This window comes from Acinonyx jubatus, chromosome B1, assembly GCF_027475565.1.
Source record: "Acinonyx jubatus isolate Ajub_Pintada_27869175 chromosome B1, VMU_Ajub_asm_v1.0, whole genome shotgun sequence".
In the NCBI taxonomy this organism is placed as follows: domain Eukaryota; kingdom Metazoa; phylum Chordata; class Mammalia; order Carnivora; family Felidae; genus Acinonyx; species Acinonyx jubatus.
Window position 1 is genome coordinate 183,745,413 of NC_069382.1, and position 27,916 is coordinate 183,773,328.

The 27,916-nt window shown below is 39.6% G+C and overlaps 1 long non-coding RNA gene across 1 annotated transcript; it reads right to left on the reverse strand.

The window, feature by feature from the left end:
* LOC106986828 (uncharacterized) lies at positions 1–27,751 on the reverse strand. The gene is made up of 5 exons (XR_001432124.3): positions 27,303–27,751; positions 24,299–24,394; positions 10,051–10,747; positions 1,160–1,304; positions 1–376 (listed from the first exon to the last, which is right to left on the reverse strand). It is a non-coding gene; the product is annotated as an uncharacterized LOC106986828 (long non-coding RNA).
* Positions 27,752–27,916: the final 165 nt, after the last annotated feature.

Consider the following 27,916-nt stretch of genomic DNA (forward strand, 5'->3'; position numbering starts at 1 on the left):
CCAAGACATAGGGCAGGCTTTAGGCACGGTTTGGTTACAATGTAACCGGTCTGTGTCTTGGTCTTGCTTTCAATTTTTCACCCCTTTCTTTCTTTGTGTGCCCTTCTTATCCCTAAGTAGGTTCTGTGAATAAAACACAATGGCTTCAAGAGTTCTAGACTTCACTCTGTGGGTCATCCTATCTGAAGCAAAAGAAGGTCTTGGCTTTCTCAAAATTCCCTCTCTCTGATTAGGCCAACTCTTAAACCAGTCATGGTGGTTAGAGGAGTTTATTGTTCCAACTGGCTTGGTCCAGGTCAGATGCTGTATTCTTTAAGCTGATGGCTGGAGTTACATCCTCCTAAAACCACATGATATCCCAAATAGAAGTCAGAGTCTATTGAGAAGAGGAGAATGGGTACTGGGGAGGTACGAAAAGATGGCAAATAAATTGCGCAATACAGAATTGACTGTACCTTTTTTATTTGGTCCAGAAATTAACATACAAACCACAAATTTTGTCACTACTCCTAGCTTGCTTACTTAGTACAACATTTTGCACAACCACTATTTCAGGGCCATATTTAAAGTGTTTCTTTACAAAAAATTGCTTTGCCATCAAATTATAAAACACATCATCACTGTAATCACTGTCGGTGGTGGGCAGGGGTGCGGGGAAGACTTTAAATTTTTAAAGTACTACTGGGTGAATTAACCTAAACAAGATTATAGCAACTTCAAAAGTGTCTCAGCCGCCTCCATTCCTAAAAATAAGTTGGTGACAGGAGGTGACTTGAAACACTCAATAAACGATAGTGTCAGTTTTATGTGGGTTTAGCTGTTCAAATCTTTGGACAAAACAAGTTGCAGGTGATATGTTTGCAGTATGTCAAAGGCAAGGGGAAAAAAGGAGCAATGACAACAAAGAGAACGGCCTCAAGACCTTCCTAATGTCATTATTAGCCTTCCCTAAACACTGAGTACTTTCTATGGATCTAAGATCTAACAAATGAATTTATTAGCTACTTCCAGTCAGTGCTGATGGCATGGCATTTAACCAATTTTAAATTGTCATTGGTATAAAATATGTAACTTAATTGTATTATTCTTATCTGTCTAATTCATTCATACTGAAAAGAACAGAAAGGATTTCTACCTTACAAAAAGTTTCAAAGCATACCTTAGGTGCACATAAACAAGGATGATTAATACAATCCTTCCTGGAATCTATGAAATTCAGTCAAGATGTGGCCTTTTCTCCTATAGCAACAGCTCATCTGTACATTTTCAAAAATCTGAATCAGATATATGGATGATGTTAACATCTGTAAAACAGATATTTAAACAATGTCTCAATGTGGTAGCACCGGGAATATAAAGACAAACAAGACAGTCTCTGTACTTAAAGATCTCACAGTCTACTGTTCGAGGCAGAGATGTAAGCAGAAATTAGCCCCAAGATCCCAGGAGATGGAGGGATTAGCTTTGCCTAAATGTATAAAAGGCACACAGAGGATGTAACACTTGAACTAGATCTTAAATTATGGCTAACACTTTTATAGTTAGAAGAGAGAAGTCATGGCATTCTAAGAAGAAAGCCAAACCCAGGTTAATAAAAAGAAGTGTGGAATTTCTGGAGCAAAGGGTACTTGGATGATATCTCTGAACCCAGAATTATGTTGGAGTCTGCAAATGACACTGATTCTGAAAATGCTAAGGCTTGAGACTCAATTTTACATGAAATGAGAGTCGATAAAGTATTTAAGAAGGGCAGTAGTGCAATTGGTTTTGCTTTTCAGAAGGATGGCCGTGGTAGAGTGTGGTTACAAAGATGGAGGCCAGCTAGGATAAGGTTTTAAAGTCCAGGTGAGAGATAATCAAGTTCTGGATTAAGTCCATGGCGAGAGTTCAGAAAGGAGATATTTGAATGCAGAGATGCTTCTGAGTTTACAATTAAAAAGACTAGGTAGATGAGTAAAGAAGCAACAGTTAAGACGACAAAGAACACCAGGTTTGCAGCCTGGAAGAGTTGGGGGGATGCCAGGTCCTGCCATTAACTTGCTTTCTGATCTCATAAGTTATTTTACCATTATTATTATTTTTTAATGTTTATTTTTGAGAAAGAGAGAGAGCAGAGGAGGGGCAGAGAGAGAGGGGGACAAAGGATCTGAAGTGGGCTCTGTGCCGACAGGAGACAGCCCTACATGGGGCTCAAACCCACAACCCACGAGATCATGACCTGAGCCCAAGTTGGACACTCAACCAATGGAGCCACCCGAATGCCCCAATTTTACTCTTATTATTTATTAGGTACATATAACCATACCTATCTAATTGGTTATTGTGATGATTAGATATAATATTTATAAGCCTCCTCCATATCATTAGTTTTTTTACGATTATTCATGATGGTGATGATGATTAGTCAGAGTATGAGAGAGAAGGAAATCCTGGAACTCCTTCTAGGTTTTTGGCATAGATGGATGGTGTCATGGATGGTGTCATGAACTAGACAAGTGACAGAATAGGTTCTTGGAAGTAAGCATGAATTCATCTTCAGTCTCCATAAGACTCCAGGTCTAGATGTCCAGGGGACAGTTGAAAACATGGACCAAGAACTTGGGAAAGAGAGTCTGTGGTTTAACATACAGATTTTAGAGCTTGTCAGTATATAAATGATTTTTTGAAGTAAAAATAGTGAATGGAATTAGTCAAAGACAGAAGAGCCAGAAAAAGCATTCTAAGAACTGAACTCATGTTAAGTGACCTTGAGCCTTGCCTTAAAAAAAAAAAAAAAAAAAGAATTATTTCTGAAGTTCTTTTAAGAAAGGTCTATCATTGGGGCACCTGAGTGGATCAGTTGGTTAAGTGATTGACTCTTGATTTTGGCTCAGGTTATGATCTCATGGTTCTTGGGTTCAAGACCCTATTGGGCTCTGTGCTGACAGAACAGAACCTGCTTGGTACCCTCTCTCTCTCTCTCTCTGTCCTCTCCCCCTTCTCACTCTCTTTCTCTCTCTCTCTCTTTCTCTCAAAAATAAATAAATGAACATTAAAAAAAGAGAGAGAGAAACGTCTATCATTTCAAAGCTTCCACTTTGTATTAGTGTAGACTTGCTTTTTTAAAATGTATGTATGTATTTATTTATTTATTTCCAGTATAGTTAACATACAGTGTTGTATTAGTTTCGGGTATACAATATAGTGATTCAACAATTTTGTTTTGTTTTTAAAATTTTTTAAGTTTATTTAATAAATAAATAAACAAACTTATGAGACAGCATGAGCAGGGGCAGGGCAGAGAAAGGGAGAAGAGACAGAATCCCAAGCAGGCTCTGCACCATCAGCATACAGCCTGATGCGGGCTCAGATCATGACCTGAGCCAAAATCGGGAGTTGGATGCTTAACCGACTGAGCCACCCAGGCACCCCTGATTTAACAATTTTGTACATCACTCAATACTCACCACAATAAGTATACTCAATGTAGGCTTGCTTTTGCCTTTGGGAAATCCTGTCTGTTTGGCGTTGGCTAGAAAAAAAATGTAAAGGTGGAGCCAAAGTCCTGTTCTGGAAGTTTACGCCCATAAGAAGCTAGACTAATTGCGTAATGAAAAACATCGCTGTCTTCGTAAGGGGCTAAAAGGCGACTACAGAGATAGAGTGTTAACTGGCTTTCTTTATCCATGAATATCTCTCATGAAGATATTTTTTCCCAATATGGCATAGTCTCTGGAACTTCTGGTATATACTCTTACTTAGCAACCATATCTAGTATCATGGTTTTAAACACAATGTAGATGATGATGACTTTCAAATTTTTATTCACAGCTCAAACCTTTACCCTGAGCCCCATATTCGTATATCCTACTGCCAAATCAACACCTCCACTTTTGTGTCAAAGAGGCATCTCAAAGTCAACATGTCTAAAACATTACTCCTGATTATTTCCTCCCCCTCGACAAAACTGTCTCTTCCCAGAGTTGTTTCTATCTCAGAAAATGGCAATTCCATCTTTCCAGGGGCGCAGACCAAAAATGTTAGAGTCATCCTTGATTCTAGTCTTTCTCCCCTGTTCCATATCCAATGCCTCAGTGAATATTATTAGTTTGAACTTCAAAAGAATCCATTAAGGAGGGTACTTGTAGTGAGCACTGAGTAATATATGAAATTGTTGATTCGCTATATCATACAACCGAAATGAATATAACACTATATGTTAACGCTATTGAAATTAAAATAAAAACTTAATTAAAAATGTATATCCAGGGGCTCCTGGGTGGCTCAGTCGGTTGAGCGTCCAACTTCAGCTCAGGTCATGATCTCACGGACTGTGAGTTCGAGCCCCGCGTTGCACTCTGTGCTGACAGCTCAGAGCCTGGAGTCTGCTTGGGATTCTGTGTCTCCCTCTCTCTCTGCCCCCCCCCCCCCCCGCTCATGCTCTCTCTCTCTCTCTCTCTGTCAAAAATAAATAAACATTAAAAAAATTTTTTTTAAATATATATCCAGAATCTGTAGAAGAAGCAAGGCTTTTGAAACTATTTAGCACCCCACACCATAAATAGCCACAGAAGTATCAATAGCCATTAACAAGACCCCAGTAATATCCTAACTGATCTTGTGTTGATAGGATGCTTCTGACGCGGCTCCCACTGATTCCCCCTCCTGGTAGCCATGTCCTCCTGTAATCCCTTCCCGTTAAATGTGGGCTGGACCTAATGACTTACTCTTAACGAATCAAACATAGTAAAAGTGATGGGATATTACTTCTGTGACTAAGATACAAGACTCTGCCTTCCATCGTGCTGAGATTTCTCTCTTTGTTCTTCATGCTAGCTAGCTCTGATGGCTAGGACTACCTGGGATGGCACTGTGGACACCTCCGGTCATCAGCCAGCAAGGAACCGAGGCCCTCAGTCCAACAGCCCATAGTAACTGAACTCCGCTCACAACTCTGAGTGAGTTTGAAGGTAGATCCTGCCCCACTTGACCTTGAGATTACTGTAACCCCAGCCAACACCTTGACAGTAACATTGTGAGGCCCTAAAGCAGAAACCTAATCTATGGCTTAATTCTTGAGCCATAGAAACTATGTGAAACCGAATGTATGTGTTTAGCTCACTAAGTTTTGAGGCAATTTGTTACAGGGCAACATCTAACACCTCTCTCCAAAGTCAATTCTGAAATAGCAGATGACTTTTTTTAAAAGTCAAGGCACTCCTCTACTTAAAATCTTTCAACAGTTTGCAATCTCACTTGGAGTATAAGCAAAAACCCTACAATAGCTTCACATGGCCTCCTGACTTTTGTTGGACATGCAAGCATGCTCCTTTTTCAGAGTAGTTACACTTGCTCATCTGCTTGGAAGACTTTTCTCTAGTAGCCACATGGTTTGTTCCTTTCCTTTTTTTCACCTCTGCTCAAATGTCTCCTTATCAGTGAGACCTTCCCTGATTACCCTATAAATTATCAATAACTTCCCTCCCTGATACTTCCTATCTTCCTTCCTTACTTTATCTTTCCTAGCATATGACCTACACCTTTCCTTGGATACTTGTGTATTGTCCTTCTCCCCTTGCTAAAAGAAAAGCTCTAGGAAGAAAAGGACTGATTTATTCATTGCTGTATCTCCAGCACTGGAACAGAACTTACTACATAGTAAGCTCTCAGTTTGTTGAACAAATGAGTGAACTTTTGGTTCTTTAGCAGTGGAGTTGGTACATTTCAAAGTTGTAAATGTTTGGGCACCTGGGTGGCTCATTTGATTAAACATCTGACTCTCGACTTCATCTCAGGTCATGATTGCATGGCTCTTGAGTTCCTGCCCCACAGTGGGCTCTGTGCTGACAAAGCAGAGGCTGCTTGAGATTCAATCTCCTTCTCTCTCTGCCCCTCCCCCGCTTGCTCTCTATCTCTCTCTCAAAATAAATAAAAATAAACTTTAAAAAAAAGAAAGATGTAAATGTTTAATGGGAAAAAAACAAGGATGGGACAGAGCCCTACTCAGGAACTATATAGCAAACAATACACAAAACGCCATAGGAATATGAATTGCTATTAACAATCTACCATTGGTTAGGATAGGAAGCAAAATTATAATTTAATGCTATTATAAGCTAGTAATTTTTCACATAAAGAAAAAAATCTGTTCCATAATCACAGACTGTACCCCTAACCTTGGCTAATCATCTTGCAAATGCATGCGATTAGTCACAATGGATAATGTGAAAGGGAGTGCCAGTAGCCCAGGCAGCACAATCCATCACCAACACAGGGGAAATAACTCAAATTTCGTGTCCTACTAATGGCGGGTCAGTAGCATCAATTTTGTATTTGAAGGGCAATCCAAACCATATTCCCTAAAATGCACCAAAATTTTGATAACTCCTCTCTGCTAAAATGAACATCATCTAGCAAAACAACAGATTTAACATTGAAAGAAAGTGCAGCAATTGGGAAAGCAAGCGAATTAAAAGCATAAGAACAAATCATGCAAGGCAATCTTGTTGGTTGTTTTGATAGAACGTCTAAATATATGGCTATTTAAGGGAACAGTATTTTATCAAAATGTCAGAAAACCTTACTCATTTTTTATGGAATCTAACAATTTGGCTCAAATCTCCCTTCAGTACAAAAACTGTATACTGAAAATGGGTCAAAGGTACAATATATGGCCCTGTGTGAAATTACCATCACATCAATCCTACGATATAATGTTTTAAGACCGGAAGATGAATATAAAAGAGTAAGAAGAACCTCTAAAAACAGTCAGGAAAGTAAAAAGCTAAGTACATTAGGTTATCAAAAGACATTAGAGATGACAGAAAGGGATTTTTCAACTATTTGGAGCTAGAGGGAAAGAAAAATGATGGGATAGGCTTACCATTTAAAGAATATAATGCTAACAGGTGATAGAACACTAAAATATTTCTATTCGGTCTCCTTCAAGTTGAAAAGGTCCAATTTAAAAAAAGGAATTATAGCCCAAGATAGTTGAGAAGATAGTAAAAAAGGGCACATAACCACTTTAAGTGAATTTAAGTCTGTAAGACCAAGCCAATTCCATCTTCAGAAGCTGAAAGAACTTGTAGATGGGATCTCAGCACCACTATTTGGTATGAAGAAAGGAGTAGAAGCCAGGAAATTGAAGGTGGTTCCATGTTCCTCTTTTTAATAGGAATATTGGAGTGTTTTGTTTTGTTTTAAGTAGCAGACATAGATTGTAGGCAAAATCTAAGAGTGGATTTTTTAAGCATATGCATTTCAAACATCTAGGAAGTAATGTAGGGATGGTTGTGCACCAATAAAGGCTTACAAACACAAGGTCTAAACTAAACTCATTTGCATTCTTGTTTTGATTGGGTTTGTTGCTTGTTTTCTTTTTAGGTCCAGATTTGCTAAAAAGAGCTCTTGAGCTTTGGAGGTAGGGAACTGAATATGGATTTCAATCCTGGCCTTACCACTTTCTTCCTGGGAGATTGTGGGGAATTCTCTCCCTTTTTCTGTCTGTCTTGTTTACTCATAACACTGCCTCAAGGAGCTGTTGTAAGGGTCTTGTAGGCTGATCCGAGTGAAGTGCCTCACGTAACTTTTGACACACACTTGACTTGGTATTAAGTGTAAGTGGAAATTCTCCATTTCTCTACTTCCATATTCCTTTTTTCTCAGTGCGGTCCCTTTGCTCTTTTGGAGCTAGCCTATTTAAAGGATGTGTGCTTTCGGGTTGCCTTCTGTGCTGAGCAGAAAGCTTACCCAGGCAGTTTCAGCTTATGCAAAGGGGAGGCATAAGATTGCCCAACACTGCCTATATAATGACCTACTGTAAGAGGTTATCAGAAAGCCCCAGTGGCCACAGATTGAACCCCCTTCTTCAGTTTTATCAACAATAAAGCTGATCCTCTGATCTCGGGGCGCCTGGGTGGCTCTGTCAGTTAAGCATCCCAATTTTGGCTCAGGCCATGATCTCATGTTTATGAGGTGCAGCCCGGTGTCAGGCTCTCTGTTGTCAGCACAGAGCCCGCTTAGGATCCTCTATCTCCCCTCCCCAACTTTTTCTCTCTCTGTCTCTCTCTCAAAAAATAAATAAACGTTAAAAAAAAAAAGTTGCTACTTTGATCTTCATCCCAACTTTTGTCTCACTATCAGTAGGGGGAAAAATTGGGGGCTTGGGTGAAGAAAACAGTGTTGTCAGCCAGCTGGAACCTCAACAAAGATGATTAACAACAATGATGAGAAAATTAGTAAATTGGGATAATTCTTACATATTTTACACTTGGATCACAGTTCCTTAAATGACAAAATCTTTGCATTCTTTTGAAGAAGATGGTTAAATGTATGGTGGTTAAATAAGTAATAAATTATATACGAAAAGAGCCTCGATTTAATAATACTTAATGTTTCCTCAGCACTTAAGGAACCCTCGATACTTAGCTAAATGCTTCATGTGTATCATCTTATTCTTCTCTAACAGCCACTGGATGCAGATACTGAAATTGTCCATTTTACAACTGAGGAAACTAGACCTCAAAGGTTAAGTGATTTGCCCAAGGTCACACAGTTAAGTGGAAAATCAGGATACAGCCTCAGATCTGTGTAATTCCAAAGCTCGTATGCTGACCCAGGGTTTGGCAGACTACATAGCACAGGCCAAATTCGGCCTGTTGCCTATTTTTACAAGTAAAGCTTTATTGGAACTGCCACGCATGTTTGCTTACATATTGTCCATGGCTGCTTTTGCACTGCAATGGCAGAGGCTAGCACTTATGACAGAAACCACATGGCCTGCAAAGCAGAGAACAGTTACTATCAGTGTCTTTGTGGAAAAGTTTGCAAACCTCTGCTCTAGTAGAAACCATTCTGTGATGTTCTTTCAATTGAGTATCTTGCCAGTTTCCATCTCGTGCATAATTTCCATCTCATGACTCAAATCTGGCCCCTCACTTAACACTGGGTGATGAGATAAAAGCTGGGGGGGCTTTCGGGTGTACCCTTTTATTCAGAAACTAAAATGTAATAAATGACCCAATGGCCCCCATAGTGTTCTTTTTTTTACTATTTTTTCCTCCCTGGAGTTTCAGCATTGTTATCAAATCACTGTAAATCCCTTAAGTGGTATCTCTTGACAGTCCCGGATTTGACCTTTGGAAGAATTAAGACAATTCCTAACCAATACAACTATTCCTAACCACATTCAGGGTTTTTGAATATTAGGAAAAATTCAAATAGACACAAAATATATAGAGTGAACAGTTTAGTCAAATTCCATACGTCTGTCACCTAGGTTCAAAATTATTGTCTTTGAGGCTAATTTTATCTCATCTATACACTTTATTTCCCCCAGTCCCCACCCCCAAGCCATTTAAAACACATTGCAGACATCATATCATTTCAGCCATAAATACTAAAAGTGGTTTTCAACACAGACCAATAGGTTATCAGTAATAAAAACTATATACTCCTTAATATCTGCAGACCTATAAGTCTGCTCAAATTCTGGTTTTATACTAGGTCTCTGCTTCCGGCATGACAATGTATGCTACATTTTCCGTCAAAAAAGTCAGTTTAAGAGAACATACTGTTCAAAAGTCCATTAGGAAAAGAGTTCAGAAACTGTTATAGCAGTTCGTATCATGTGGTAGGAAGTGATTTCAATTACTCTACCAGTGAAGCTCCAGGGGTCAAGAATGAGAGTCTAAGTAATAAAGGAACATGGGGGAAGAAAGAAAGCTACCCAGGCCGTGATGTACCAACAAAAATAATAAATATAACATCTGCCATATATTCTTGAAAGATCCCATACCTGTTTGTTACTGAGACCATTATACATTTCCCAAGACTACAGTAATGATACAGCTGTTACTGTTGGAAGCTGTCTTTTAAGTGTGCAGGGAGAAGTTATAGTCTATCTTTTAAAGAAGCCAGCACAAACTAACCATTTGTAGATGTTCTTGAAAGCTAGAAGTGTAATTTTGCTCTATGCAAAACAACTAAAAAAAGATCTGTTGTTTGCTGGCTCCTCAAATATCCCCAAACACAACCTGTGGATAAGACAAAGTTAAGTATATTGCTTACATATTAACGAAGAACACAACCTCTGCAAAGCTTTGGTAATGTCTCTGTGGGGGAACGAATTCAGCACTAATTGAGAATCAGAGATTTAGTTCGCTGGGGAGCTTGATGAGAACTGGGTAAAGATTAAGAGACAATAGTCCAGGGTTGTCAAAAACAGCAGGCAAGGATTTTTCAGGCAAGACATTCCAAGAATCTTAGGATGCAGACTGTGTGTTGATGTTTTCCATTGAAGAATTGATGGGTCTTTTGAAAGTCACACCTGTGAAGACAATGGAATAGTAAAGTCATGTAAAGTAGGGGGTTAGGTTATCTGTGGGTAGTGAGGGCAAAACAGGCAATTTAATTCCTTAGTGTCCAAACTGTGGGTAAGGGTAGGTAGTTTCAGTTCTCAACCTTTATCTTCAAGTCAAATAAGTTGTCTTCAAATAGGCTATGGTTAGGTAAATAAGCCATATATGAGATAATCTCTCTATATACAATATGTTTTTAATAGAATGTAATCCATACAGTGTTTAATTAGTCTACTAGATTTGTGGTGAAGGTGCCAGTAGAGACTGAAAATGATTCGTTATGTATTTTTCTTCTTCATTTTGGAGTTCAGCCAATCTTTCATGTGGCTCCTGAGGTGTGGCCCTACTTAACTTTCAATATCCTTAGAGTCTTCTTAGCAACTGTAGAGAACTTCCGGTCACTGCACCTGCAATCATTCAAAGTTCAGATGGTTAACCCAGACACATCATCAACTGTAGTAAAAGTTGGGTCTTTTATCTAATTCTCTCTCCCTAATGCTTACCCCTAATTACTTAGGACTCAGAAATGTTTTGGTTTTTTTTTTTTTTCATTCCTGTGTTATGCAGTATTTCTGAGATGTCATGGCCATTAACACAATGAAGCCTACCCAAGAGTTGCAATGTAAGGCTTAGAATTTAGTGCTTCTACTTCTCAGTTTTAATCCAATATTTCTGCACCATATTTCTGATATTGTTGAGAGATAGAAGCAGAAAATATTCACCTTTAGCCCAGAAGGCTGACCTATACCCTGCATAGTTCTGATAAGGATCAAATACTGCTGGTTGCTACATCCTTAAAGAATTTCACGACTGCCTGTATATCTCACCAATAGTTAATATCGAACTGAACGATAAGCACCAAAGAAATCTTGAGAAAGTAGTTTTGCAAGTAGAAATTTGAAGAAGCCATTTATGATCTAATACTCCCGGCACATTCCCTCCCCCTTGATCATAACCACCAGCTTCATACAGCAAAAGTGCAGGTCCTGTCTCTGTGCTACTTAAATGAACTTACTAAGTTGTACTGTCAATGTCTCAAGAATTCTTTCTTGGCTGTCATGCTTGATGACCCTGCAACAGTATCAACAGATGATGAATCACAGAAACACTTGGGAGGTCCGAAATCATCTTGCAGTTATATGAGTGGGAAAAATCCGAAAAGTTAAATTTCCAGCGTCATTTCCTTAAGCGATCATATCAATATGGCTAGTGTTCACCCGTACTCAAGATGAGATTGTGCAGTATATATTCCCATCTACCCTTGAAAGAACAGAAAATCCAAGCTTTCTTTAGGTTGTTAGTGTTTTACTTAGAGTCTAATTCACCTGGAGGATTTGGTCTCTTAAATCGTAGGAGAACTAACTCCTGAGGTGAGACTCTTACCAATTTCTGAACCAATTTACCCTCAAGGCTCCAGTGGAGTAAGATCCTGGTTAATGTGAACATCTTCCACAGCAGCCCCTTCGGCTGCCTTACCCGACTGACTAATCTAGCTTTTCGCCCTAACAATCTTCCTCCACTAATAGACCATAGACTCTCAATTATCTGACCATCTGTTCTGTATTTATCTTGCACAACCTCTCACTCTCCCCAGGAGTCAGAGCCTGCTTCCAAACCGCCAACATTTCCCTGTTGATTGGCTCTTGACTTTCGTATTAATGCATGCTCTATATAAGGGGCCACCAACTCTGTTCTTTTCTTGTGTAAGCAAACTACTTGCAATAAAATCCAAACTCAGCTCATCACAAATTGGCAACTCAGAAAGAATATCTGATGGGGAGAGAAGCAGTTCTCAAAGACTTTTAGACTTGTTCTTGGAGATTTCTCATTAATTTCCTCTGCTACCTAAAGAAGGTCTTGCTCCCAGGGTGCCTGGCTACCTCAGTCAGTAGAGTATGCAACACTTGACCTTGAGGTGAGTTTGAACCCCACATTGAGTGCAGACATTACTTCAAAAAAAAAAAAAAAGGTGCTGCTTCCTCTTTGACATTTTCTTCCAAGATGGGACACAGGACTCTTTCCTTAATTCTCCATAGTGCAGCTACACCCAGACTGAAAATTTAAAAATAATTTACTGAGTACTAAGAGTGAGAAGGTACTAACAGTGATAGAAATAACAGAAGTAACTTGCTAAAAAATAATCAATATTACACTATGCTATTTATCTATCTCCTACTGGGTGTTTATTGCAGAAATTTCTCTTTGCCTGGTTCCTAGTCTCTGCCCAGCCCCAGGTCTGCCTCAATGGAGCAAAGGTCATTTTCTTCCTACTACCTAGAAATAAACTATGCATGACTGGACTCTTTGGGGACCAGATGTAATTCCCAAAGGAGGATGAAAATTTTCTTTCCCATCTGCATAAGCCATGTTAAAGACAAAAACTGGGGGTGTTTGACTGGCTTAGTCAGTAGAATATGCGGCTCTTGATCTTGGGGTCATGGGTTTGAGCCCCATGTTGGGAGTAGACATTGCTTAAATAAATTAACTTTAAAAAATAAGACAAAAACTGAACAACTAAGGAGAATGATTTTATTCATACTATTGCAATAGGGACAGCATCTAGATCTGAAGATGAGTTTCTCAGTAGGGTGGATTCACCCTAGACATTTTAAAGAGAGCAGTAGCTAAGTGACAGATGGGGTGATTTGCTGTTGGAATTGTTTTGCAATCAGACAAAGTCTCAGTCATCTCAACAGGAAATGTTTATGTCTATGTCTAGCTAGCTTCAGAGGACATACTTTTTTTTAAAATTTTTATTTATTTAAGTAATCTCTATACCTAACATAGGGTTCAAACTCATGACCCTTGAGATCGAGTCACACGTTCTTCCAACTGAGCCAGCCAAGCACCCTAGAAGACACATACTTTTAATGTTAGCTAATCACTCATGAGACGAAGAATTAGAAATTGACTAGGGGCAAAAGGGGAAAGGTCTCTGTCTGGCCTTGTTAGTAGGTTCAGGCAATAGAGAAAAGCGATGTGTTTGACCTTGTCACATCACCTTTCCTCTTATTGAAGACAACCATAAGGTTGTCCTTAAATAACTGCAAGGGAAACAAAGCGATGGGGAATGTACAGATCTACATCTTTGTAATTCCAGATTTGATCTTGGTACTTAAAGCTCAAATTCAGCCTCTGAGTGAGAAGTTAGTTGGAAGTGGAGTTGTTTTGGAGTCTGATGGATCATACACATTTTTGAATCATATTTTGAGATAATAACTACATAGTAGCATTTAAGACTGTGGACAGGATGCATCATTTAACTGTAAGGCATAAGATTACAAGAAGGGTGAGTAATTCTTGCAATATACCCCAAATCCAGGATCCTAGATTTCCATTTCTCATCCAGAACAACATGTCTGATAGGCCATTTGGATCAACTTTTAGAGAGCCAAATAGCCTTTTCCTTGAGTTTAGTGGTTGACTGTTCTACTTGGTGTGTGATGTTAATCCAAGTGCAACAAGATGTTTTGGCTATGGAGCAGACGCCTCCCTGACCATCTGGGAAGAGGTTGAGAGCTATATGATTGTCTATAACAACATGAGCCAGTGAGTTTAAGCTTATTTGTTTGTTTCTATGGCAGAAATGGTATCATTTATTACTTCTGCATGAGTTTGGAGACCTTTCTATTTTTTCCAATTTATAATTTCCGTAGTGGATATAATAGCCTCCACAGCACACATAAAGGGAGAATTAATGACCCCTCTATGAACTCTCCTGAATAACTTATATTTGCCTCATTTTGAAGTGACCATTTAAATCTCCAGATGGACATATGGCCAACAGGTAGACTAGTGATTTTAAATAATTGGAAGTCCCAGATAAGGTTTCTGAAGATGTAGGGGAAAAAATGATGTGGGGAAGGCAGGTGTAGGCTTGCTACCACATAAAATGTAATATACTTGGCAGGGGGCACAGGCACTTTGGGGGGTGTAGTAATTAATAATAATAGTTGTAGTTCACCATTGGGTAGATCTGGCAGGAGGCCATAGTCATTACTTAGAATTCAACAAAGTTTGCAAGTTTAGTTGAAAAGTAGTGAAGGAGAAGATGGTTATCAGAAATGAAAGTGCTGATGTGTTTTTTTTCTTATACCTCTTATGTATGGGGAAAGTAGAATCATGAGTTTTGGAGATTTTTAAAAAATTTTTGTTAACATTTATTCATTTTTGAGACACAGAGTATGAGTGAGGGAGGGTCAGAGAGAGAGGGAGACACAGAATCCAAAGCAGGCTCCAGGCCCTCAACTGTCATCACAGAGCACAACGTGAGGCTTGAACTCATGGACTGTGAGATCATGACCTCAGCTATAGTCAGATGCTTAACTGACGGAGCCACCTAGGTGCCTAGAGTTTTGGAGATTTTAAGAGACGTCATGATTATGTTGGGAATTGCTGAGAAGTTGGGGTTGATGAAGTGGAAGTGGTTGAATTACCCATATAGACCATTAAGGAGAAAGTCTCCCTGGGATGTGTTGAAGGCAATGGAGTGTCCATCCCAGTGGTCAGGTGAGGGATGGGTTGAGAGTGTAGGGACAGTTGAAAAAAAAAAAAACAGAACAAATTGAATGAGAGAGCTTTGTTCTCTTTTTGTTTATATGGTGAGACAGGACAGGACAGAACAAAGAGGGGCAAAATCATTTCAAGGTATTGTGTAATAAGGGGAGCATTCGTTCCAAGATTGATGGAAATAGAAGAAACAGTTTGACGAAGAGTAGACAAAGAAGGCAGGGATTAAGCAGGGAACCCCTGGAGGATCTTGTTTTGGAATCTGGGGTTGAAGCTGACCACTTTTTGATGCTCTGTGCCTGTTTGGTGGGGCTTGGGAAAGCAGGGTACTTCATGCTATTCTCTGCTTCTCGGAGCTCTTGAAAGAGCCTTGGTTTAAGGTCTTCTGTTGGATCAGATTTCTATTTAGGTGAGGCTGCCGTCTTCCTTAATTGTGCAACATGAGCTCAAGGTTGTATTCCTTGTAGATTTGCAGCAATACTGGTGGTTAGGAGGACAGAGTTAGGTCCCTTCTACTTGGATTCAGGATCAGTTTTTCAGACCTGTCTTTCCCAGAAAACTAGGTATCTGACCTGAAAATCATGTAAGGGCTGAGGTGGGAACTCTGGGCGAAAACAGAATTGACCTGCTAGTCATATTAGATCTCCTAAGGTCCAAGAGGGATAGTAGATCTTCCTGCCCTGACTGTAACTATTTCATAAGGGCTGAAGTGGGAGGAGCAAATAATGATCAGAGATAAAGGCATGACTTTGAACCCAGGCAAACGCGAGTTCCTCGGGGAATTTGGTTGTTTTGGCCCATTCCTTTTTCCAGAGAATGGTAAGAAGGATGCAGTTTTGTGAGAGTAGAAGTATCTGTTGAGCATTAGTGAGTTGAGTGCCTCTATTACTAGAGGGGAACCAAGGGACTGTCCAAAGTGGTTATTCTTAGCTACAATGGTGGCAGTGCCTATTTTCAAGGAAAAGCTTCCAACCATCCTGAAAACATGCAGACTATGGTTTAGAACATATTCCTATCCATGAAACATTAAGAATTGAATAAGATCCATTTACCAGTGGAGAAATGAGACAGAAGGAGCTGGCTCTCATCCTTGTCCCACATTTACATTTTACCAGGATTGTGTTCCTGGTAGATTGAGCCAGTGGAGGCTACCTACTCAATATGAAGGCAGGTGCACTCCCACTAATATTTGTGCAGGAGAACTTTATTTCCTTTGCCATAGTGTCTAATCTCACAGAGGTTATGGACTAAATTGCAGGCAAGAGAAGAGGACAGACCAAAGCAGGTGTCTCCAAAGCTAAAAATAAATAAAGATAGAAATCCCCCCTGTTTATAATTAGCCTTTTCAACTTCAGGTGCTACCAGTTCCTATGCCTTAAATTCCTTAAGAGTTTCTGTGTCTAAAGGAGATTGAACAAGAGGGGCAGGGAGGGTAGTTGAGAAAGAGGGGTCTTGGAAAGCAGTTGTGTTAGTGTATTTGTCAACCAAGGAGTTTACTTTCAGGAGTCTGGCTACTAGTCTGAGGTTTGATTTTAAGAATTTTTCTTGGAATTCCTGGGAATTACAGATTTTTATCATGTCCTTGTCATCAATGTCTGAGGGCCTCTAAATGTTTATGTCTTTTGGCTGATCCTGTTACAGAATTATCTTTCTAGGAGATCCCATTTGGTTTATGCCTCAAATTAGGTAAAGAGTGGGAATATGAAATAAAGGCTTGATCCCAAGTCATCAGCATGAGTTAGTTTGACATAAAGGATATATTTTGTAGAAATGTAATATTGTTTTTCTGAAAGGGGGCCATCAGATCATCTTGGGTGTAAAACACTTAGAAGAAATTTTCATGACCTTATTACTTAAACTTATGTCAGGTAGCATGGGACAAATACAAGCAGTGAAAGACTGTAAAAGGGTTCTACCACATTCTGGCCTACTTGATGTTATTGGCCCAAGGTCACTTCAGGCTAAGGGCTCCAGAAGCATTCAAAATGCATTTCAAGAATTCATATTGATTTTGCAGTCTGATACCAAAAGAACTTCTTGGGTTAGACTCTCTCTCTCAAAATGGCTCTAAGTGCTTATAATTACATTTCAAACATCTGCTGCAATAATCAGGTCTGTGCTAGTTTTTGCAACACATGGATTGACAGACACCATCCTTACTGACAATAGTTCTGATTCAACCTCAGCATGAGTGGTGAGAATTTGTAGTTGGGAACCTTATCTGAGCTGTCACCATTATGTCTTATCAACTCAAAGCAAATGGCCATCCCCAGATGGATGGTGCAGTCTACTGAGATTGCCTTAAATAAGAATGTTGGAAGAACTGGACTCCAATGTTTCCCAGATTTTTTTTTGGCCCCAGGGTTAGCATTTTCATTTTCAACAACTGGAATTGAATTTTCTGAATTAATTATTGGGGGGAGGAAAGGAGGTGGTGATAATTCAAGACATGCTATGATGGTCTCACCTAGAGCACAAGTCAGTCTACCATCTATTTTTACGAAGCCCACAAGCTAAGGTGATTTTTGCAGTTTTAAATGGATAGAAAAAAATCCAAAGAAGAATAGCATTTCATGACACATGAAGATTATATGAAATCCCAATTTTAGTGTCCATAAATCAAGTTTACTTGGAACACAGTGGCACTCATGAATTTATGTTTTATCTATTGCTACTTTCACCATGGTAGTTGTAACAGACACTCTAGCTAGCAAAGGCTGAAATATTTACCACTTGATTCTTTACAGAAAAAATTGGCTGGCCCCTGCTCTAGCATGCTGAAGACAAAGAAAAACTCCCTCTGGAAATCAGTTCCATATTTTTACCTATTTTTGCCAACGGGCAAAATTTTGCTCGAGACTATAAAGGACTAGACTAGGCATTTATCTTTAAAAGACATATATGGGCTAAAGGCCCCAATTCAATGATTGATTGATAAGATCTTCTTCCATGATGACTTGGTAACAACAGAATCCTTAGAAGTGCCTCCTCGGGTGCCATTAGCATGGAATATTTAGCTCGGTCTTCTAAAAACTGAGTAGTGACACAAAAGAAAAAAACTAATTTTCCTGGATTCCTGCAATAGCTCTAGAGAAGTCAGCTGGAATTGCCATACGTTCTAGTAAAACTCAGAGACAATGTCATAAAAAGCTGTGCCATAAAGGAGAAAAGGGTTCTGTTAACTCACTAGTAGGGCAGCGGGGTGGAGGCTAGAATGTGGCTGGTGTGGTATGCAGGACAGGTGATTTTGTGCTTTTAGTGTTACTGCTTGTAGTAACTTTGGTGTTTAAATTGGTGTTCGGCATCTTTGGTGTTCTAGAAGGCAATTTAAGAAGGGTTAATTTAAAATAGATATTGTTCTTGATAAATAACGAATCTTCCTGTCTCTAAGTGATCTTATTAACTTTGTAAAACAAGGAGAAAGTAAATGATCATAGGGACTAATCAGCAATCCTTATTATTACATTATTCGTTTTTGGAAGGCTTTATTCTACTTGTCTTTCTTTCTCTGCTGCCTTCTCTCCTCCCATACATTAAAAGTTGACTTCTTGGGGCGCCTGAGTGGCTCAGTGGGTTAAGCCTCCAACTTCAGCTTAGGTCATTTTCTCTTCGTTCATGAGTTTGAGACACTATAGGCAGTGCGGACCCTGCTTTGGGTCCTCTGTCCCCTCTCTCTGCCCCTCCCCCATTTTGTGAGCTTGCTCTCTCTCTCTCTCTCTCTCTCTCTCTCTCTCTCTCTCAAAAATAGATAACATTAAAAAAATTTTTTAAGTTGACTTCTTTGGGATAGATGCTCACCAATCCCTTTTCCTTTCTCACTTTAATTTTTCTACTTAGGAAAGTTCATCTTCACCTATGCTTCAAATAAAATGTTTTTGCTCTAACTTAAAAAAAAAAAATTAACCTCCAGTCCTTGCTGAAAACTCCAGACTGTAACAGTGCCTTCTCAACACTGCCACCTGAATGTCTAAAAGAGACTTCAATCTCAACATGTCCAGCAAACACTCCTGATCCTCCCATGCAAATCGGTCTTCCTCCAGGGCTTCCTGTCTTGGTAAATGTCATCCCTATGCAGCTTGGCAAACCAAAAAACTGGGACTCATCCTTGACATCCCCCTCTCCCTCCGTCCAAATAAGCAAAAATGAGGTTCGTAGTTTCTTAAACATGGTGTCAGTCATAGATACCCACCTCTCTTTACCTCCATTCCCATCCTCCTAGTTTAAAGCTACCAGAATAATCCCTCATCTCTGGCTACAGACACCTAATTTTGTCTTTAGACACCATAATCTTTTCGTATGCTGTTTCCATTCCCCTCCAATCCCTGTGTAGGAGCCAAAAGAAGCATATAAAACTGCAACTTTTATTGTGTCTTCACTCTTCTTTAAATCCTTCGATGGCTTCCAACTGTTACTAAGGTGAACGACATTCCTAATGACCAAAGCCACAAGCGCTGCAACATGTGACCTCTGCCCGCCTCACACGTCTCTTGGGATGGCAATCTTCCCTCCGTTACACTCCCTGCAAAATTGGTCTTTTCTCATTTTCCCAAATGTTCTATTTTCTTTCAGGCTGCAGGAGCCTTCCACAGACAGCTCTCAGTTCAGCTACAACGTTACTCACGATAGAACCGCCTGGAGACCACTAACTCCATCAGAGATATAAAGCCATTGAGCCTCAGAAGGGTTCAGGTCCTCAGTCTCCATCCCTAAGCTCCCAGGAATCTCCTTTGAGCCTATGCAAATTTACCCACCTTGCCCTCAGAGAACTGATCTACATTTGAAGGGATATTAAAAAGAGCAGTTTTGTTCAAACCATTAAAAAAAAAAAAAAAACGGGGCGGGGAGGTGGGGCTTCCCTGACAATGGGTACCTTCTTCCATTACAGTTTTTACACATCCACCTTTAGGAGTCTTCCTTCAAGACAACCTTCCTGGAACAAGTAAGACATATTCTGTGATGCTTTGCTGTCTACTGCTGCCAGAAAATTGAAAAACATATTTACAGTTTTTTGCTCAGTCTGTTTCTAAAATCAGTCTTTTTTTTTAGTCTGCCTTTTTAATAAAAGGTAAATGCATGTATAAAACTTTTAAAAATTGAATAATAAACAAATTTACAGGATGAAATGTAAGTTTCTTCACTGCTGATCCTTCTCCCAGAGGTAAGATTTCATTACTTACCGTTTCTTTATATTCTTCCAGAAATACTGTATGTATACACAGCATAAAACACACACACACACACACACACACACACACACACACACACACACACACATTTATTTATAGAAATGGGGGTCCACTATATCCCTCTTTTCACCTAACTAGGAGATCAGCACACAGAGACTTTCTCATTTCCTTTCTTCAAGACTTCACTTGAAAGGAAGTGTCTTCTAGGTGATGGGATGGAGATGGTAGCTAATACCACGGTGATAAGCATTTTGCAATTTTTAAATGCATTAAATTATCATACTGGCACCTTAAACTTACACAATGTTATGTGTCAATTACATCTCAATAAAGCTGGGACAGGAAGCAAAATGGTTTTTTGTTGTATCAATTGATAGTGCCTCTAATCACTTAGGAGAACAGTTGACTTCTCCAAAAGTCATCGGATATTATCTAACTCTCTGATTTTTTCCAGTTCGAAGAGTAAAAATTAGTATCTTGATAATTTTTTTTTTGGTAGGTTGCTTTGATTGCATTTCTTTATTATTAGTGAGGCTGGGGCACCAGGGTGGCTCAGCATTGGACTTCAGCTCAGATCCTGACCTCGTGGAGCATGAGTTCGAGTCCCGATTTGGGTTCTGTGCTGACAGCTCAGAGCCTGGAGTCTGCTTCAGTTTCTGTGTCTCCCTCTCTCTCTGCCCCTCTCCTGCTCAGGCTGTGTCTCTCTCTCTCTCTCTAAAAATAAACATTAAAAAAATTATTAGTGAGGTTGAGCATTTGTTTTAATGTTTATTTTTGAGAGAGAGACAGTGTGCATGTGCTTGTGGGGAAGGGGCAGGGAGAGAGGGGGACAGAGGATCCAAAGTAGGCTTTTGAGTTGACAGCAGAAACTCAAATTCCCAAACCTGAGTGGAAGCTGGATGCTTAACTGACTGAGCCACCCAGGCGCCTGAGGCTGAGTATTCTTTCATATCATACTTTCATATCATATCATACCATATATTTATCCTTTTTTGAACTAGCTATTCAGATATTTCACCTGTTTTTCTTAAGTAGTTGAATGTTTTCTCACTAATTTGTGAGTTTTTTATATTATCCCTCTAACACATGTATGTGTGTATGCACACATACACCTAGGTGATTATATACCTGCATATAAATGTCATTATTAAATGTGTTTTATGATTATATATATTTTAAGTTTATCTTTTAATTTGAAAGAGAGGAAGTGTGAGCATGAGAGGGGGAGGGGGTAGAGAGAGAATTCCAAGTAGCTCCGTGCTGTCAGCTTGGAGCCCCATGTGGGGCTGGACCTCATAAACCGTGAGATCGTGACTGGAGCCGAAATCAAGAATCAGACGCCTAAGCAACTGAGCCACCCAGGGGCCCCATGATTATACTTTTATATTTAAATCTTTGATGTCTCTTTTATGAAAGAGAGGGATTTGGTGATAAGCAGTGAGTAATGATAGCTGGTAAGTTTTAAATAGCAATTATCCTCTTACCAAAGGAATTTAAGGAGTTTACAACAGTGATTAAGTGAGTATGTGTTTGTCCTCCCCATCTAACAACAAATTCCTTGGTGGTAGTGGCCACGCCTATTTTATTCATTTAATTTGTCCTTAGCATTCAGAAAAGTGCTTCACACGCAGCAGACTCAGGAATTATACTCATTCATTTATTTGATAAAATGAATACATTCGTAAAATAGCACTTAATTTTAAAATTATGTTAGTAACTCATATACATTATAAAACATGGAAAATAACAACAGTATAAAGAGAAACAAAAAGAAGATGTTCAAATTTGCTTGCAAGCCATCCAGAAATAACTGTGACTAACATTCAGCGAATTGTCCTTCCTGTCATTTTGTCTATGTCATATACTATTGGGGTAAAGATAGCATAGCAGACAGTTTTGTTTTTTCTGCCATCAAGTATGTATTTGGGGAACTCACCTTATCCCATACTTGTTCAGTATGTGTGTTTTCTTTTTCTTTTTCTTTTTTTAAAGTTTATTTTATTTTTTATTTGTTTTAAAGTTTATTTTGTGTATGTGTGAGAGAGAGCGCGCGCGCAGGGGAGGGGCAGAGAGAAAGGGAGAGAGAGAATCCGAAGCAGGCTCCATGTTCAGTTTGGAGCCCCCCCTCAGGGCTCGATCTCATGACTGTGAGATCGTGAACTGAACTGTTATCAAGAGTTGGTCGCTTAATCGAGTGGGTCACCGAGGCACCTCTCTTTTTTTCTTTTAATGAATTGTTCTAAAACTCGGTTCCCTTCCTTCCTTCCTTATCAAAGTACAACTGACACACATTACATTAGTTTTAGGTGAGGTAAGTGTATTTTCAACCCAGACTAGGTTAGTTAGTCTCTCTCCTGGGAATGCTGGGAAAGGGGATTGTTTTGTTGCTATTTTTATTTTTTACTGGGATTTTACAGTAATGTGAGGTTGATACGAAGGTGGAGCTGTTGGTGGCTCTCCAACTGCAGGGTGAATAGTTCCTGCCCACAGAACAAAGCCCACAGAGTGCAAAGAGATGGAGAGAGAGACCTGGGAACATTGCTTCAGAACCTAGATCCAGCTATGCCTGACACAACTTCCTATTTATGTGAACCAATATGTTCCTTTTTGGTTTCACCTAGTTGGAGTTGTGTTTCTGTCTCTGTCACCTGAAATAATTGTAACTAAAATAGGGGTAGTTTCGATAGAATTTCATGGTGCTATGGGCAGGGACCTACAAACACCTGACTCCTGACTTCCTTCTTTCAGAGTTCTGGAGGGAGGAGGTTAGGGATATGAATACACAAAGAAAAGAAGAATAAAATCAGAAAATATTTTTAGCTCACTGGGTAATGAATAATTCCCGAGGGGATCAGGTAAAAGTGAGTCACAGTACTGGACAGTGCCCTAGACAGAATCTCTCTCTTCCCTTGAGACTCTATATATTGCAATATTAGCTGTCAGAGAGGTTGTTTTTATTTTATATTCTGATCAGATGGGACTGAGTTTTATATAATGAAGATTAGAGAAGCTAATTAAGTGGATTTAGAACTTAATATACAGAGGTTTTACAGCCAAACAGGCTCCAAATAGATGAGCAACTTTTCCTGATAGGGACAGACAGGAGTCATACTGCTGGAATTTTATCATTTGTAATCTAGCAATGATAGCATATAGTTTTAAGAGGTAAGTGCAAGTATGAGAAATTTCAATGCACAGTCAACTGAGCTGAGAGTGGAGTTCATAAATAAAAGTTTTGCTTAAGTTTCCATACAGCAACTCAGTTGCAGTTATTTGATCGTCATGAAAGACATTCATGAATGGAGAAATGTTACCCATTCTTTGGCTTATTTTTTCATTCATCGATTCATTCAACAAATATTTATGGAGTGCCTATGGTATTGTTCAGGTGCTGGGCTTACAGTAATACAGAAGACAAAGGCTTTTCTTTCTTGGAACAGACATTCAGAAGCATCTCAGTTATATTGAACTGAACTTGGAGTGTACATACATCTGGGCACCTGGGTGGCTCGTTGAGTGTCTGACTCTGTATTTCAGCTTGGGTCATGATCCTGAACTGTGTTGGACTCCATGCTGAGCATGGAGCCTGCCTGTGATTCCCTCTCTCTCTCTCTCTCTCTCTCTCTCTCTCTCTCTCTGTCTCTCTCTCTCTCCAACCCCCCATTCGCCACTCTTCCCCACTCTCTCACATTCCTTTCTCTCTCTAAAACAGAGAGAGAGAGAGAGAGAGAGAAGATACGTATATCTGTATGATGAGGAGTGTTCACTTACAGAGAGATGAGGACAATTGAGGTAATTACCTGGACAAATAGAACTGTAAAACTCAGTCTGTGTGGAGAACACAGGCTTGCTTTTTCCTGAATTTTCTGTATGATTCCCTCAATTCTCCATTTTGCCTTCCTAGTAGAATCACTGTCTAAGAATGTCCACTGCACTAATTTTGCTGGAATCTAGAGATCCAGAGATGAAAGAAGCTGTATGTATGTAATTGTAATGTGGTGTTATTAACAATGAGATGCTTTTGCAGCTTCTAATGTTTATAATGATATGTTATGGTTACATAGAAAGTTTTTCCCAGTGATTTCTTCCAGGCATTACTTCTTTGCCTGTCCAATATTCCTAGAATATAGGAGGTAATTATTAGTCCCTCGATTCTGCAGGTAGAGAAACTGAGACATTAAGTGAGTGACTTATTTAAATCATAACTCGTGACCAGATTATAAGAAAGTCTCATTATAGGCTTATAAGGGAAACCAACCATACCTGCAGTCTTTCCAGTTCTTCTGTTCTGGGTTTTATTTGAACCAAAGGTATGATCTGAGATACCTCTGTACAGCCTGTAGGTTTCAGCTTCTCCATCTGGAATATGAGGCAATGGGCTAGATTCAGGTTCGGTAGGTTCAATAGGCACCGATCGTGCAACTCATGTGCCAGGTGCCTTCAGTGTTATCATACTTAATTTAATTAAATTTTAAATTAAATTTATATTAAATCTTGCAACAGATGAAGAAATTCAGGCACCAAGATGTTAGGTAAGTTGCTTAAGGTAACCCAGCTAAGGATAGAGTCGGTATATTAATCCAGACTTCCTGACTTCACTTTTTCCTCCATATTTTCACACTTCTTCTGTATTTTAGCATGCTATAGAGTTATACAAACTATACATGCATTTTGACTCATTGTCATATAAACTAAAACAGTCCTGTTACCCCAAATGCAGGTAACGTAAGGAGAGCAATAACTAATATATCTGAATTAAAAGTTAAAAATTTGACTAAGTTTATATAACCTAATTTTATGATTTAGCAATGTTTGAGGCTTTTGGGTGACATAGGAGGGTGTTTAGAAATGTGTTAGAAAAAAAAGCACATTACAGAAATCCAAATACCACAATGTTCAATGTGTTATCGATATACTGATTCAGAGGTTGATTCAAAGTAATGATTATTTTGTTGAGAAATGTATAACTTCAAATATATCTTCCCATTCTGTACAGCTCAACAAATGGATTTTGACATGTTAACTAACACTAAGGAAGAAGGAAGCTACTGGGTTCTTAAAAATATAGATGGAAATTTATGACTGACCTATCTCCTACTATGTCTATGATTAATAGTTAGTAATTGGTGGATAGGTTTTGACCATTATAGTTGGCACATAGGACTAAAACTTGTAATAACATAGATAGGTGATATAACAAGGCAGGTTATTTACATCGTCTTTGGGAGGTAGATCTCAGGCAATACTGCTATTTGAAGAAGCTAGCCACATCTCTGGTGAGAGCTATATTTCTAAATTTCCCCAAAGTCTGTTGTTTCATCTGTAATGTAATGTGTTTTCTGTGTTATTTTACAATATTTAATTCTGCTATAAAAACAGAGAGAAAAAAAAGGAGAGTAGATGACACTAGGTAGAGAAGCAAATCGCTTATGAGACATGATAGATTCAGGAAAGAAAAGGAGAGAACATGAGCAGAAAACAGATAAAAATGATGGGACAAATGAGAAAATGACTTCTAGGCAGAAAAGGATTGAAGAACTGAGGATGCACCAAATATTTATGGTTCAGTAAACAGGGGTGGCATATAAGGGGTGGCACTCAATATTTATCGGGTTGAGAACCAGCTACCCACTGGCGATACCCAATCTGACCCTGCGTGTCCTCTGTCCAAGCAGCACAGATAAGACCCACAGCTGCTTAGCAGACAAGTCGTAACTGTGCTCAGGCACAATTGTCCCCACATCCCTCTAATAGAACAAGGGAGATGCTGGCCCCAGATACGTTCTGTCTGTTGGATCTCTTTGCTCAAACTTCAGCTCTGCTCCTTGTAACTATAACTATACCAGCAGTGGGAAGATTGATTTGTCTGAGTTAGAAAACAGACAGACGGATAGACGGACTCCAACAGTTCAAATGAACACCATGTGGCCCAGGGTCCAGGGGGTGTTCCATCTGTCACATTTTATTCTATGTGGGTTGACCAACCCCACCTCTTTGCCCTGCTTCTCACCAAGTGCTTTATTATATTTCTTTCTATTTTTTTTTTTTTTTGAGAGAGATAGAGACAGGAGGAGAGGGTAGAGGGAGAGAGAATCCCAAGCTGGCTCCACACTCAGCAGGGAGCTCAACGCAGGGCTTGATCCCACGACCCTGGGAAACCAAGAGTCAGACACTCAACCGACTGAGCCACTCAGGTGCCCCTCTCACCAAGTGCTTTAAATGAATGTAATCAACTGCGTGATTTGAGTGTCTGTAGCTGAATGGTGGGCCTTCCACAAAACTCTGTGTAACCGACCTCATCGTGTGTTTGGAGGCTACTAGGTAATTCCTCACATGGCACGGCTGGCCAATTTTTGCCTCATATTTCTTCTTTGTATTTACAACTGATGGTAATTACACTGGAGTGGGCAAAGAATATACTATTTCAGAAAGATATTTGGTCATCTAAAGAGAGCATTTAACTGTCACAGCGATACATTCCAATAATAGTCTGGCTGCAGCAAACAAGAAAAGAATTCATGGTTCAGCAGGATAAAATCATAGTGCTTAAAAGCTGGTTCTAGTTCAAACTCATTTCAAAAGATGAGATTTAGTGACTTGTCAAAGGTCACTATTTCTAGTAACTAGTAAGCCAGAACAGGAGCCAATGCTGTCTAAAGAGGCTAGGGGGTGATTTGAGACACTACTGCTGTTCCTATCTGGGTCCTGGGTAATGACTGAGCATGCGTTCCAGCACAAGTTATGTAATGACTAAAAATATAAACTACAGCTGTGAGTTTAATGGATTAACATTATGTGTGTTTTTTTAATGTTTATTTATTTTTGAGAGAGAGAGAGAGAGAGAGAGAGTGTGAGTGGGGGAGGGGCAGAGAGAGAGGGAAACACAGAATCCGAAGCAGGCTGCAGGCTCCGAGCTGTCAGCAGAGTCCGACTTGGGGCTCGAACCCACGAACCGTGAGATCATGACCTGAGCCAAAGTCAGACGCTTGACCGACAGAGCCTCCCAGGAGCTCCAATAGATTAACACTAAATAATGCAAAAATATACAGAGAATGTCTGTTTATTAACAGGGTTTATAGAGGTGTCACTGAGACATTTCAAGTCCCAAAACTTGCTCTTCTTTCCCAAATGCTGTCAACTTAATCATGACATTACACATTGCCCTTTGATTCTAGAAGCCCGAACTTTAGTCAGCCTCAAGTTAGTTGATTTTAGCTGGACATTCTTGCCCAGTTATCAAAAATATTTAATTCACAAAAGCTTTTACCAGCTAATGCATATGAAGAACCGTATTGGATGTTTGGAACATGAAAATGACCAAAATTTAAGCTATTGAATCAACAAACACTTTGGATTTCCTTCCATGTGCCAGACACTGTTCTAGGAACTAGAAAACCACAGTAACCATGCATTAAGCCAGAGAATATTCATTACCAATAAAAATAAGGCTTGATTGCCAGCCCAAGTATGATCTCAATGACCCAAATGGTGGTTTTCTCTTTCCGATTCCTCCTATTATTCTGGAATTTTCCTTCAGGCTTCTTGCCTAGTGGTCACAAAATACGTGCTTCAGCTCCAGGTCTCCTGTCCCCACAATATGATCTCTAAAGCAGGGAGAACGAGGGTGGTGGGAGAGATATTCTCTTATAAGTATCACACAGGGCCCCTGCCTTGGTGGCTCGCTGGGTTAAGCATTGGACCTCAGCTCAGGTCATGATGTCACAATTCATGAGTTGAGGCCCTGCATGGGGTGAACTTGAGCCCTGCTTGGGGTGAACACAAGCCCCACTTTGGGTGAGCCCTGCTTCTTTCTCTCCCTCTCTCTCCCTCCCTCTCTGCCCCTCATGGGATTCTCTCTCTCTCTGCCCCTTACTCATTTGC